This window comes from Amphiura filiformis, chromosome 3, assembly GCF_039555335.1.
Source record: "Amphiura filiformis chromosome 3, Afil_fr2py, whole genome shotgun sequence".
NCBI lineage: Eukaryota > Metazoa > Echinodermata > Ophiuroidea > Amphilepidida > Amphiuridae > Amphiura > Amphiura filiformis.
Window position 1 is genome coordinate 38,984,571 of NC_092630.1, and position 14,674 is coordinate 38,999,244.

A 14,674-nucleotide genomic window follows, 5' to 3' on the forward strand; every position below is an offset into this window, starting at 1 on the left:
GACTGATGATGCCCAAATGGCAGTTATTTGTTTGTTTGTTTTAAAGAGAAAATGTTGAAAGCGCACATTTTAAAATATGCTTTTATATTCAAAAATTAGGCTAAAATATTATCCATATTTATCTTTCAAGCTGTAATGATAAACAAACACTCATATATGACCAATGTCGTGAAAATATCTTATATGGCGTCATTCTCGAAATCAATAAATATTAATCTTTTCACCCACGGTCGAAATAGCTAGGAATTGATGAATCTGGAATGATCATAATCCAGTAACTGCATCGTGACATTTTGAATTGGAACTATACCCTACATTTGACACAAAATATAGAACAAGTCTGACTATTACAGAAGTATTCTCTATTGCGTAAGCATTGCTTTAAAAAGGTGAAGAATTATATGTTAACCTTCATCAAATAGTGCAAACTTGCAAACTGTACTCAACAGAATTTTTGTAACATAAAATATGAAGCCATATTTTCCTCATTTTCCTTCTCCTCCATCTCGTCGTCGTCCGGTCAATGTTCGTCGGGAATGGGATATGTGACCGTACAGCACGAATGAGCCGTAAATTATATTCTGAGTTACGGTAAAATGTGCATGAAGGTCGTATTCATCGGTACCCCAAGTTGGCGCGACATTTATCTCATTTTGATAGTCAAATACCAGGCATTGTATTTTGTATAGGTATGTATAACCAACAATTAACAATGAGAGAACTTTCTTGAACCTCGTTGACTTGGAGATGATTTGAAATGACCGCCAATTATGACTGTTTGATATTTATTGCCAGCAGTGTGGAAAAAGAGATACATCTACAAACGAAAAAAGCTACCATTTTGTTGAATGAGCAAAGTTCAACAAACCATAACCCCGCTTCTGGATATTATTTGAAGTCGAATGATATACCATTTTAAAGCTTATGATGTATAGTTTCTAAACACGAAATAAAATAAAATTGACCGGGAGGAATTTACGGCTCATTCGTCGTGTAAGGTCACATATGATTGTGCTGCATGTCTCTGTCTATAATCTTGTGTTTTCAATGATTTGGAGTAAGATGATAGGGCTTTCCCATTTGAGGAAGGCGCGGGTACTTTTGTAGTTTTGAGAAAAACAAATTTCACAGCTGTTATGCGAATAACAGCACATGAATTGTAGATATTACAAAGAATTTAGATACGCTATTGCACTCTTATTACACTATTTCTATTAGCTCAACAGATCTCGACATATTTCGACATTTTTCAACCGTATGTCAAGAACCACACATTTACTTGCCTTGAAGAGGTTAAAGAGGTTCTCTACATTTCGATGGCAGTAGGGGTATAAATTAAAAACTTGAATTGTTACTCTCCGTGAATGTAAATACTAACGCATATTCATCATAACATGAAGTAACCTGTTGAGTTAAATCGGTCAACAGCATCAAATGACCATATTGTGATTCAAGTGCCCATAGCTGTGGAAAACCAAGCTGTTAACTTGTATCGATAATTAGGTGGCCCGTGTTTACATGCTTACTTTATCTGTGGCCTTGTTTAGTAAGGCTAAAGAAGAAATCTCGTGTTGCAAACATAATTATGTAAACATGGTACCTACCCTTGATGCATACCGTAGTAATTTACTTTTGTTTTTGTTTTTGGGTTTTTTTGTATGTGGTTATGTTCTGTGACAGCTTGCTCCTTCTGACGTGTTTTTCTTATGCCACACATTGTATAGTTTCAATTTATCAACAGGGAACAGCCATTATCCGAACTGGTTCAGAGCATTTTAGGGTTAGGGTTAGTACATTATTAGGGATAGGAAATGAGTGAATGTTCTTGGTCATCCAGTAGTTTTAACAGGGTTTTGGAAATAAATCTAATTACTTTTTGCAACTTACTTTTTACAACGTGACCAGTCCAGTTGGTCAGTTGCCTGATGAAGTCTAGTGGTTCCAGACGTAACGTAGCAAAGTTGCAAAACGTAAGTTCCAGATTAGATATATATCCAAAACTCTGTTAGGGATATGGTTAGGCTGGGGTTAGGTTAAGAATTTGGGCTTAGGTTATAGGTTAAGGTTAAGTTTAGGAATAGGTTTAGGGTTAGAATAATGACTTAGGTTATAGGTTAGGGTGAAATTTAAGGTCAAGGTTAGGATAAGGAATATGGTTTATAAGTAAGTTATTGAGTTTTCAGACTAACAACAATAGTTATTCTGCACCATAAAACATAAAAACATATTCTATGAAGATGTGAGTAAGGCAATAGAAGCCAACAAAGGAAATTATACCATGCCAAAGTAGGAGAATGCCAACCAGATGAAGAGGCCATCACAGGAAAATTTGCAGCACAGCATAAGCTGGTTTAATATAGGCAACACATTCTTCAAGAAAAATAAAAACCGCTATTGGACATGGGAAAGCCCTGATGGACACACCAGAAACCAAATGACCAGATGAAGAGGCCATCATAGGAAAATTTGGTTATGGACAGAGAAATAAAAGAGGTGAAATGCTACTGGAATTTGCAGCACAGCATAAGCTGGTTTAATATGGGCAACACATTCTTCAAGAAAAATAAAAACCGCTATTGGACATGGGAAAGCCCTGATGGACACACCAGACACTAAATAGACTTTATTCTCAGTAGCCAAAAGGAAAGTATCCAGGACTGTGGAGTTATCACAAAGGTAGATATAGGAAGTGATAACAGAATGGTGAGGGCTAAACTTCATATCAGCAAAAGACTAACCAGGCTTAAATTTATCAGAAATGAAAAAGAAAAGCAAGATTAACATCCTACGACTAAGAGAGAAGAGGTCAGAATTCCAGTTGGAATTGAAATATCGCTTTGAGGGACTAGACATTACAGAGTTGGATTTAGACCAAAAATACCAAACTATATCCAGCACTGTGATGGAAGTGGCAGCAGAAGTAGCTCCACAAGAGAAGAGGAGGAAGCAAACAACTGAGGAGGACAAAGATATTGAGGCCCTGGACAGAAGGAGGATTGAGAGAAATTATCGACAAATCAATACCTGAAAAGTGCAAATACAGAGAGCTCGTCAAAAGTGTGAGGAAAAAACGTAGACAGAGGAGCAGAAAGAAGAGAAAAGAACAAATAGAAATCATTCTCAAAAGTGGAAGAGGACCTCAGCATATTGCAAAGCTGAACCGGAAGAAATCAAGAATGCACCAAATAAGACAAAAAGACGGTGTCTTAACAAATGAAAGGCAAGAGATACTTAATGTATGCGCAGACTTTTATCAAGACCTGTATAGTTCCAAATCAAATGAGGCAAAACCAAATACAATATCACCAGACATATCAGCCATCCCAAGTATAACACAAAAATAAGTGGAAATGGCTGTAAAGGAGATGAAAGACAGTAAAGCACCAGGAACAGATGACATTACTAGTGATACAATCAAGATTGGAGGAGAGGGGATTATTCAACATTTAGTTGGACTCTATAACCAAATATTGGATGAAAAAAGGATACCAGTTTGCTGGAAAGAGGCAAAAGTGATTCTCCTTTACAAGAAAGGTGAAAAAACAGACATTAAAAACTACAGACCTATCAGCATGTTATCACATGTGTACAAAATTCTCACAAGGTTAATACAGAACAGAATAAAAGAAAACAGGCAGGCTTCAGAAGTGGATATCTAACAGTAGACCATTTGCATGCCATCAACCAACTTATTGAGAAGGCAAATGAATATAATTTGAAGCTATGCATTGGATATATATACTATGAGAAGGCCTTTGACTCAGTGGAACATAAAGACCTCTTTACAGCACTACGTAAAGTTGGAGTCAATGAAGGTTATGTCCAAATTCCTGAGGACATATACACAAATGCCACAGCCAAAATCCACATTGAAAACGATGTTTCAAAAACAATCCGAATTTAGCGTGGTGTGAGACAGGGAGACTCAATATCCCCAACATATTCACTACAGCAATGGCAGATATATTCAGAAAGCTGAACCTACAGGAGAGGGGATCAACATAGATGGCGAGAAGCTAACAGATCTGAGATTCGCAGATGATGTAGCTTTGGTGACAAGATCAGTAAAGGATATGGAGGTTCAGTTAAATGATCTGAATAAAGGAAGTAAAAAGTTTGGACTGAACATACACAAGGGCAAAACTAATTATATGACAAACCACCAGTCAGAGGATGTCATTGTAGTTGAAGGCGATGTTATCGAAAAGGTGGATGGTTATAAATATCTCGGCCAAACAGTGAACATGGAGGACAACACCAGGGAAGAAGCTTTGATCAGAATAAAGGCAGGTTGGAGTTGCGTTGGAAGATTCAAGGACATTCTATGTGGTAAAAAGTTACCAATGTATCTGAGAAGTAGAATGTTTAACCAATGTGTATTGCCAACAATGACATATGGGGCAGAAACATGGACAACAACCAAGTACCTGGAACCAAAATTACAAACAGCCCAAAGAGCAATGGAAAGGAAGATGCTACACATTACCTTAAGGGATAAAGACATTATGGTGAAACTCAAAGAAGCGAAATGGAGATGGACAGGTCACCTTGCACGAAGGGAAGATAACAGATGGACTAAACGGCTTACAGAATGGCAACCAAGAACAGGGAAAAGATCTAGAGGAAGACAGAAGAGAAGGTGGCGTGATGACATTACTGCCTACATGGGACCTACATGGACAAGAAATGCAAGAGACAGAGAAGAGAACAGTGGAGGGCTACGTCCAACAATGGCCGAACACAGCCTGGTGATAAAACCCATTTGATATGTCAGAGTTTAATCGACCGTCACGTTGATATGATAAATCAGAAAATATTGGTTGCCTGTATGGTAATTAATCTTATAAATACCATTGTATTTTATATTACTATATACCAATTGCCATTCCTTTACATCACATTTTATTCAGTTGGTGTTCCCCTTTTTAAAACAAACTGTTCATCTGGGAATTCATATTTATTCTTGCAAAACTAATGTTTTTTAGCGTGGTGCGGATAACTTGTAAGTAATAAACAATGTTAATCGTATTTAAATAAATAATTATACATTGCATGTATATTCTGTATTCTGCCATACTTTGACAATCACATTTCCCAAGGTTCAAATTCCACTCCCAGAAGCAAGATGTTGCCCACTTTATATATGACGCAATCTTATATGGGTTGAATGTTCGATGTAACGCTCATCCATGCTCGTAATTGTTCCATTTGCCAAGGTATTCTACCTCGTAGGAAAATCCTTCTCATTTGCAATATCGATACTATATAAAATCCATATCGTGTAACTATTTTACAAACTCATCTGAAACAATGAAGCTATATTCTTGTTTAAATCTATCAACAACATAATGGTAATAAGATATCTGATGTTAGGAACATCCCGAAATACTCTTTGTATATTCAGCCGTCTTATCACTGCCTATATGACCCTTCAAACAGCTCATTGCTACATTACATTCCCCTATACTGGATAATGCAACTAAATTTCAATCACTTGTCTTTTGTTGGTAGAGTAAACGTCTGATATCAATTTCTGTATCAACAAATCCTGTTATTCTCCGACGAGAGTTTCAACTCAGCATTAAGGTAATTCACAAAATATAAAAATATTTGGATATCAATGTCAGTAAAACAGTCATTATCCTGTATGTGAAGCATGGCTGCTTTTATACTTGTAACATTTACAAAGGATTTTAATTCATTGCAGTGATTTTAAGCTGTAGTAGTAATGTTCCGAGAAGTAAAAAAATAAAACTTTCAAAAAAGTTATTAAGTTTGACTTTTCCTCTCTGACGAGCAATGGTTGCGACTATGTTTTTTATCGACGATAATGACAGTTGCATTGCATACTTGTTTATTTCTATTTTCTTTTACACTATTGCTCAAGTGAATCTGACGTGCGAATTAGCTCACATAACTATCAACTTGACGCCTCTGCCATTAACCCTAACACGCACCATACTGCAGTTACTGTCCGTTTTCCTATACACAATACACAGTGCTCTCACCATTGACGCGTGACCCCTACAAATGATGTATGTTGGAAGAATGGGCACTTGACTAGTTAACATCACTGTGTGAAAATAACCAGCCAATATTTAATTTATTCTCCAAAACTTCTAGCAAATATATTTCTCTAACATGACCTAAAATTACAGCTAGGTTAGATGTTCAGAAATGGTCGCACTTTTGTAAAATATGAGTGAGGGCAAGGCATAGCTAGCCAACTCCCCGTGTTAATTGAATGGAGATTTGACCGAAAATATTGGTATCGGACCGCTCACTTCTGAAGGATGCCACAAAAAAAAACGGTAAAAGCTACATTTTAATTATTCTCTGGCAAACCTTCATGATGAGTTTCTTATATAGTATGCCGAAATTGGGTACTGTAGGTGATTGACAAAGGGTCGCACTTTTCTGATAAATAAGTGACAGTGAACATGAAATATCAGCGCCCATAAACCCAAGTTAGTAGCTAGTTAGTGGAGGCCGTCACGGGACTGATTATTGATTATTGAAGTGCCTTATTAATAGATACGCACGATTTAGGGCAAGAAAAACAAAGCGGGACACTTTTGGAGACATCATCATCATCATCATCATCATCATCATCATCATCATCGACATCATCATCATCATCACTTTCTACATTTTTTCTAAACAACATAGGGCCTACCGTTTTAATGAAATAAAACATCACGATTTTCATCACAAAACAAATATAATGCATAAGAAATCGTTTGTTTTAGAGCGTGATGATGAAATAAAACATCACGATTTTCATCCCGAAACAAAGTAATACATAAGAAATCAATTTTTCGTGAGTGATGAAATAAAACATCAAAATTGTCATCACGAAACAAAGTAATACATGAGAAATCGTTTGTTTTAAAGCGTGATGAAATAAAACATCACGATTTTCATCACAAAACAAAGTAATAGGCCTACAAAAGAAATACATTTTTTAGAGAGTGATTAAATAAAATATCACGATTTTCATCACGGAACAAAGTAATACATAAGACATCGTTTGTTTGATTGCAATCAACCGCGACAGTTCGTCTCACACACATAACAATGCACTGCGATCAAATAGGTTGATGACAACATTTGATTGAATGGACTGCACTGCGCCATGATTTCGTGCACCGGTTCAAATCCTTTGTTTGGAGCCAATCAATAATTTCACGTACAGCCGCTATGCAAATTAGAGTTTACACACGCTGCAGCTGGGGTAATCGACCGAAGCTGGTTGCCGTTAGTGATCGAATGCATGAGCTTATTTGCTTTACTGAATCGATTTACTGGATTAATTTCCTGTTAACTGGGTTTAATGCCACACAGGTCGAATCGCCTTTGCCATGGACCATGACTGCATCATGCAGGTACTAGAAAATACTTGCGCTGTTCGTACGTGCATCCCACGTGGTGTGATGACGCAATCGCCCTAAGTGATATGCCCACTTTCTCTGGCCAGGCCAGCCCAAGACCCGTGGCAAAGTGTCGCCGACCTAGTGTTTGGCATATGGGTCTCGGGTTCGAATCCCACCCAGAGCAAACAACTTCTTTCTTTGTTTTCTCTCTTTATTTTTTCCTTCTTTTCCTTCCCGTCGCCAAGCCCCTGAGGCATTATGGTTAAAATAATAAAAAGAAAAGCAAAACAAAAAGTTTATTCATGTGATAATCACCTTAAGCATACAACACATACTTTTTGATGTTATGCAATATTATCTAATAAATAATGTTAATCGTATTTAATTGAATAATTATACATTGCATGAATATTCTGTATTCTGCCATCCTTTGACAATCACATTTCCTAAGGTTCAAATTCCACCCTCAGTAGCAAGATGTTTCCCACTTTATATCGTCGGCCGCATCACATACTGACGTATTTGCAAAATACGCATTTCGAGAAAATCGAACTTGAAAATCTAGTGATTTTCATTTGCTGCATAATCTTGATTAAAATATTATTGTCGATCAAAACCAGTTTAACAGTAATGCAAATATACCATATTTTAAATATAATTCACATATTACAATCAAAGCATAACTTATTCTGCAAAAAATCAATATTAAATAAAATACGTCACTATGTGAAAAGGACTAATATCAATTTCGCCGTTCAAATGACAAATACGTCGCGCAAATACGTTAGTATGTGAAACAGTTGCGCAAATACGTCAGTATGTGAAAAGGACAAAACAGCAATTTTGCCGCGAATTGGCATAGTCGCGCAAATACGTTGCGCAAATACGTCAGTATGTGAAACGGCAAATTCTTCAAATTGCAGATACGATATACTGGGCTTGCGCAGTATAGGTGATCGGCAAATACGTCGTTATGTGATGCAGACATTTCAAGGTTTTGTAAATACGACATAATTAAATTGATTAATATCTTACTAATTAAGCCACTTTGAGGCATGATTTTTGGTAAATATATAGAGTAGAACATAACAAACTAACATGCCAATTTTCTCAAAAATGTTAAAAATGTCGAATACGTCAGTATGTGATACGGCCGACGATATATGACGTAATCTTGTATGGGTTGAATGTTCGAAGTAACGTTCATCCAGGCTCGAAATTGTTCCATTTGCCAAGGTATTATAATCCTTCTCATTTGCAATACCGATGCTATATAAAACCCATATCGTGTAACTATTTTACAAACTCATCTGAAACAATGAAGCTATATTCTTGTTTAAATCTATCAACAACATAATGGTAATAAGATATCAGATGTTAGGAACATCCCGAAATACTCTTTGTATATTCAGCCGTCCTATCACTGCCTATATGACCCTTCAAACAGCTCATCGGTACATTACATTCCCCTATACTGGATAATGCAACTAAATTTCAATCACTTGTCTTTTGTTGGCAGAGTAAACGTCTGATATCAATTTCTGTATCAACAAATCCTGTTATTCTCCGACGATAGTTTCAGCTCAGCATTAAGGTAATTCACAATATATAAAAATATTTGGATATCAATGTCAGTAAAACAGTCATTATCCTGTATGAGAAGCATGGCTGCTTTTATACTTTTAACATTTACAAACGATTTTAGTTCATCGCAGTGATTTTAAGCTGTAGTAGTAATGTTCCGAGAAGTAAAAAATGAAACTTTAAAAAAGTTATATAGTTTGGCTTTTCCTCTCTGACGAGCAATGGTTGCAACTTTCGCAAACGTCGACAAAATGTCTTTGTAACTTACTACCCCACTGCAATACAAAATAATACACTCTTACGAATGATTGTGAACACTGGTGAAATGAGCCTTCGATGTTGCTGTGTTCTGAGTCAACTTGTTCCTTTTGGTATTTCCGCCTCATTGTTTTAATCAAATAATTTCAATCTATGAACGTCAGTGTTTTCCTGTAACGTAAATGATATTATATTTCCTTGATTAGACACATCGTAGACAATTCAATTGCGATATAACAAACTATTGCCTCACATTGTTTTTACTACTTGTCATACTTGTTGAACTATGGTTATTATTCTATTTTAACAAATGAAATCCTATACACTGATTATGAATGTCGGTTCTACTTGATATTAACTAATTACATTTTTAGGAGACAAGGTCGGATAGTGTGGGCTTCTTTACATACCATTAAAAAGAGCACAATTTCAAAGAGTATAAGTCATATCATAGTCTTATGACAGAATTAGCGTCATGTCTTTATTAAGCTTATTTCGTAGTTTAACATCTTGACAGGTATTTCAATTTGCGCTACGGATTTGAAATTGACCTTGGCAAAGAATGATGAAATGAGCAAACTAATACAGACTTGACATATAGTATGGAATATTTTTTCGTGGAATATTTTTTCCGCAATATTTCAAGACTATTGTTTTTAAGCAGGTCTGGATAGGGTCTGCATAAATTGCACGGGCTAAATATTAATTGGGGTTTGGGGTGCTAATTTTTGTTATTATTAACTTTATAGGGGTTTGAGCAAGGAGGTTAGATATAGAAAGGAGAGGAAATAGATTACGTAACGCATTGAAACCTTGTGCCGATTTGAAATCTGACAAGCTATTCATCGAAAGGTACCTTTTGTTTGGGGACAAAGGGCTTCCACCATTAAATCAGTAAGCTGACCCGACAGTGTATTAACGCTTTACCTAGCAGGCTACTGTCAATAAGTGATCAAATGCAAGTCGCGTGAAAGCGCTTAATGGAATGAAAAGTACCTATTGTTATACCTAAACCCAAGGGTGTGATTGAGTAGCCGTAAGCACGAAAGGCACACATTAGCCGCTAATGCATAGTTCGTTGTCACCCCACTGACATTAGGTGCTTCATTTAAATAAATTGAATGCGCCTGCTGAATGATTACACATCATGGCTGCCATGTCTATAATGGTATTAAATAGCTACGTCCCGGGAGCTACGTATACATGTAACATATAATAAGTATACCGGTATAGGCCTATATAAAAGTTGTTTTACAAATTGAGATTTTATTTTATTTTATTTTAAGAAGGAGAATGTCATAATCAGTGGCGTACTGAAGGGGGCAGCTCTTCTGTGAGAGGTCTTGGGAGGGATGAGGTTGAAGGAGGATATGAAGAATGAGAGAGGACTGGAGGAAAAGAGAAAGAGGAAGAAATAAAGAGAAATAAATAAATAGACGTAAATAAATAGAAAGGTAAGGAAAATGATAGGAATGAGAGGGGACATGGAGAAGGGAAGGGAGATAAGAAGAGGGAGTGATACTTTAGCAAGTACAGAGAAAGGAAAAGAAATGAATGACAAATAAATGTAGGCCTTATAATAATTATTATAGAAACTAAACACAGCCCCCCACACCCCCCATAGGCCTAACACTAACAGCACTATAGGCAGCCATTCGATGATGCCAATTCCTTTATGCGTTACGTATTTAAAACGCCCAGTCAGACGTATTTTACACCTGCCAAGCACAAGTCATCCAATTTCGAAAATTGGACGTTGAATGTACACTCTCATGAATATTGATTGGCATCATTTTCCAATATGTCAGCGCTCAAATCGGACACAATAGAACAATAGACCATTCAGTGCGTTGGGTTTGAGGTGATATATATGTTGTTCGGACAACATCATATCATTGGCAAGCTAATATTATGAAGACAATGAAAATGACTCCTTTTTTGAGAAAATAAGACGTTTAAAATTGACATTCCGCAAAAACCAACTTAAGCGGTGAGTTCCTTCGAACGAAACAGATTTGACGTCATGAAATGAGATGTGCCTGCTTCGAGAAGGGACTGTAAACGCTCTCAATGCACAGAACGTATACTGTTGTTGTTCGCAGAAAAAAAGTCTAATCAAGTGTTACAAATTTAATGGTTTTTAAACATATGGATAAAAGCAGCCGCTTCTTTTTTTATATATAAGTAAATTGTGATATTATAATTCATATGTATATCAAGTTGTTTAGAAATATTTGGACTAAACAATAAAAAATATTTTAGACCAATTTTAGCTAGCTTAGTATTTCAGCGTGATGTATCTCTATGTTGTATTTATTATGCAAATAAACAATTTCAATGGCCTTTTCTTCGAACCTTCCTGATTTCGCATATTATACACATGACTGAATGTCAAAAGAGCTCATATTTAGGGCTCATGTGTATGTAAGATGACTCTTCATTTACTGTGACGTCACAAGTCTCCTGCCATGGAAATCAATTTTGCTTCTAACGGGGGAAGGACCGTATATATTTGTGTACGAGGCAGCATTTTACAAACACAATTTCTCTTTTTTCAGGAGAAATACGAATAAAAAAATTGCAACGAGTGTCAACTTGTAATGTAATAATTATTCTCTTCGAATGGAGTTAAACTTGTTTTTGCAATAGATATGCCCTTTAAACTTCGCCAGCAATTGGCATTTATCACAGCTGAAATACGCTTGCAATGTACCAACTTTCTGATCATGGGAGGAGCTTAAAATATGGCTCATAAAAGTAGTATGTATTCAGAAAGTTTGAATGGCCTCACTGGAGTTAAATGTTTTAAATTTACTCCTGGTTGTCTAATGAACTCACTCTGCTTCTTTGTGTACAGTAAGTTTATAACATTGGGCCCCAGGGGTCATACAAACTTTCTGAGTGCTTGCCACTTTTAAGTGCCATATTTTAAAGGTCCTCCAACTTTCAAAACTGGTTGATTATAAGTGCATTTCAGTTCTGATGAACACTTAGTGGTATTAAGGTTCAGTAAATATCACCTTAAATTATTATTATTATTATTATTAAAAGACATTTATTAGGCGCCTTTTCAAAAAAGGCCAAAGCGCCTTACAATATTAAAAAACATCATTATACAATTGAAAACTTGATAAACAAGTATACATTAAACATGTTAAAAGCGCGAAAATAGAATGCATAAAATATATCATAATCATAACAACAGAGCTTTAGAAATATAAATAAACATCAATATTTCTGAAAAGGCATTATAAACATACCATTATAAAACAGACCAAATTAGTTTCAAGAAAGAATACTACTCCTTTGGAAACAAATGCGTTTTAAGCATTTTCTTGAAAGACTGGACATTGGGGGCATTACGAATAAAAATGGGGAGAGCGTTCCAAAGTTTGGGACCTAAGCAAGAAAACGAACTATCACCAATGACACGACGATTGAATGGAACGCTGAGGCGAGTCTTGTCTTGGGAAGATCTTAGACCCGTACGATTACAATTATAATGTAATAAAATATCGGAAAGGTATGTAGGCCCCAAAGTATTTACGCCGTTGTACACATGCAACAAGATCTTAAACTCGATTCTCTGCTGGACCGGCAACCAATGCAGCTCACGTAAGAGTGGCGAAGAGCTAGTGCGTCTACCAACACAGAAAATGAGGCGCGCAGCACGGTTTTGAAGCCTTTGAAGACGCTCAACATTGAAACGAGAAATACCACCCAACAGAGAGTTGCCGTAATCCAGCCGAGAAAGGACTAAAGATCTCACTGCATGTGCACATGTATCCTGGTCAATAAAACGTCGGATGCGGGAAATATTGCGCAGATGGTAATTGACAGTGCGACATAAAGCATTAACCTGCAAATCCATATTGAGATGGTGGTCAAAGGTTATACCTAAATTCCTAATAGACTGAGAGGGATCAATCACCGATTCACCGATCTTCAGATTTACACTGAGTGCCGAATTGATTTGTCTTGGCGAAGAGATGATAAAAAGCTCTGTTTTCGTATCATTGAGCTTCAATTTGTTTTTCAACATCCAGCGTTTGACTTCAGCAATGCAATTTGCTAGATTAAGCTGCGCTGCCTCAAAATCACCCGGTACTTTTGGATCATAACTAACGTACAGCTGGGTGTCATCGGCATAGATGTGATACGCAACATTAAAGCGTTTCAAAATATCCGTGATAGGCTTGGAATACAATGTGAAGATCGGTGGACCAGCGACTGATCCCTGAGTAACACCATAGTTTAGGGGGTGGACACTTGAATAATTATTTAAAACACAAACTCTACTTTTACGGTCTCTAAAATAAGAATTAAACCACTTTAAAACGCAACCTCCGATACCATACTCAATGTTAAGCCTATTTACAAGAATATCATGGTCGATGGTATCGAAGGCTGCTGACATATCTAAAAGTACAAGCATAATACATTTACCACGACCAAGCTCATTTACAATATCACTTTTAATCCGAAGAAGGGCAGTTTCAGTACTGTGGGCAGCCTTATAGGCTGATTGGAAATCATCAGTGAGGTTATTAGACTGTAAGTGATCGTTAAGTCTGGAAACAGCAGGGTACTCGAGGATCTTACCGAGGGTGGGAAGATTGGAAACTGGCCTGTAGTTTTTCAACTCGTCTTGATTAAGAGTGGGCTTTTTGATCAGGGGTGTGATAACTGCCTCACGCAGGAGAGGTGGAAAGCATCCTACACGGAATGAGTTATTAATAAGAGACATTATGAAGGGAACTAGGACGTCAACACATTCCTTAAAAAGCCAAGTAGGCATGGGGTCGAGACAGCTAGTTTTGTTGGGGATTTTTGAGATGATTTTTCTTACCTCAGTTTCATCCACGGATGAAAATATATTCAACATATTGCACTCACTATTGTTACTACATTTGACACACTGTACATATGAGTTGTTAGAATTAGACATACACTTGTCATGAGATATATTGGTAGTGACATTCAAATCACGGTGTTCATCGTCAAGTTCAGATCTTATCTTGGATACCTTCTCGCTGAAATAATCAGCAAAGTTATTACTAAGAACTTCATATGAAGAACATGAAGGTAAAACTCTATTTGAACTATTGAGCAATGTATTTAGTGTACGATACATGATCTTTGAATCTGCATTTGCAAGTGTTACTTTATAATACTCTGTTTTCGACCTAACAATCATACTATTAACTAGTTTGTTTTGCTCAACATAGCTATCGCGATCAGTCTCAAGGAGAGTCTTGCGCCACTTCCTTTCCCTCTTACGGCGTTCTCTTCTGGCGTCTCTAACCTCGTCGTCAAACCATGGTGGATTACAAATGACTTTCCGCGAGCAGGTTTGTTCTGGACAATGTTTGTCGAGGATATTGCGCACTTTGATATTGTATTCTTCAGTTTGTTTTTCAACGTCTTTTTGAAGAGACACATCGCGAAGTTCATTGGAC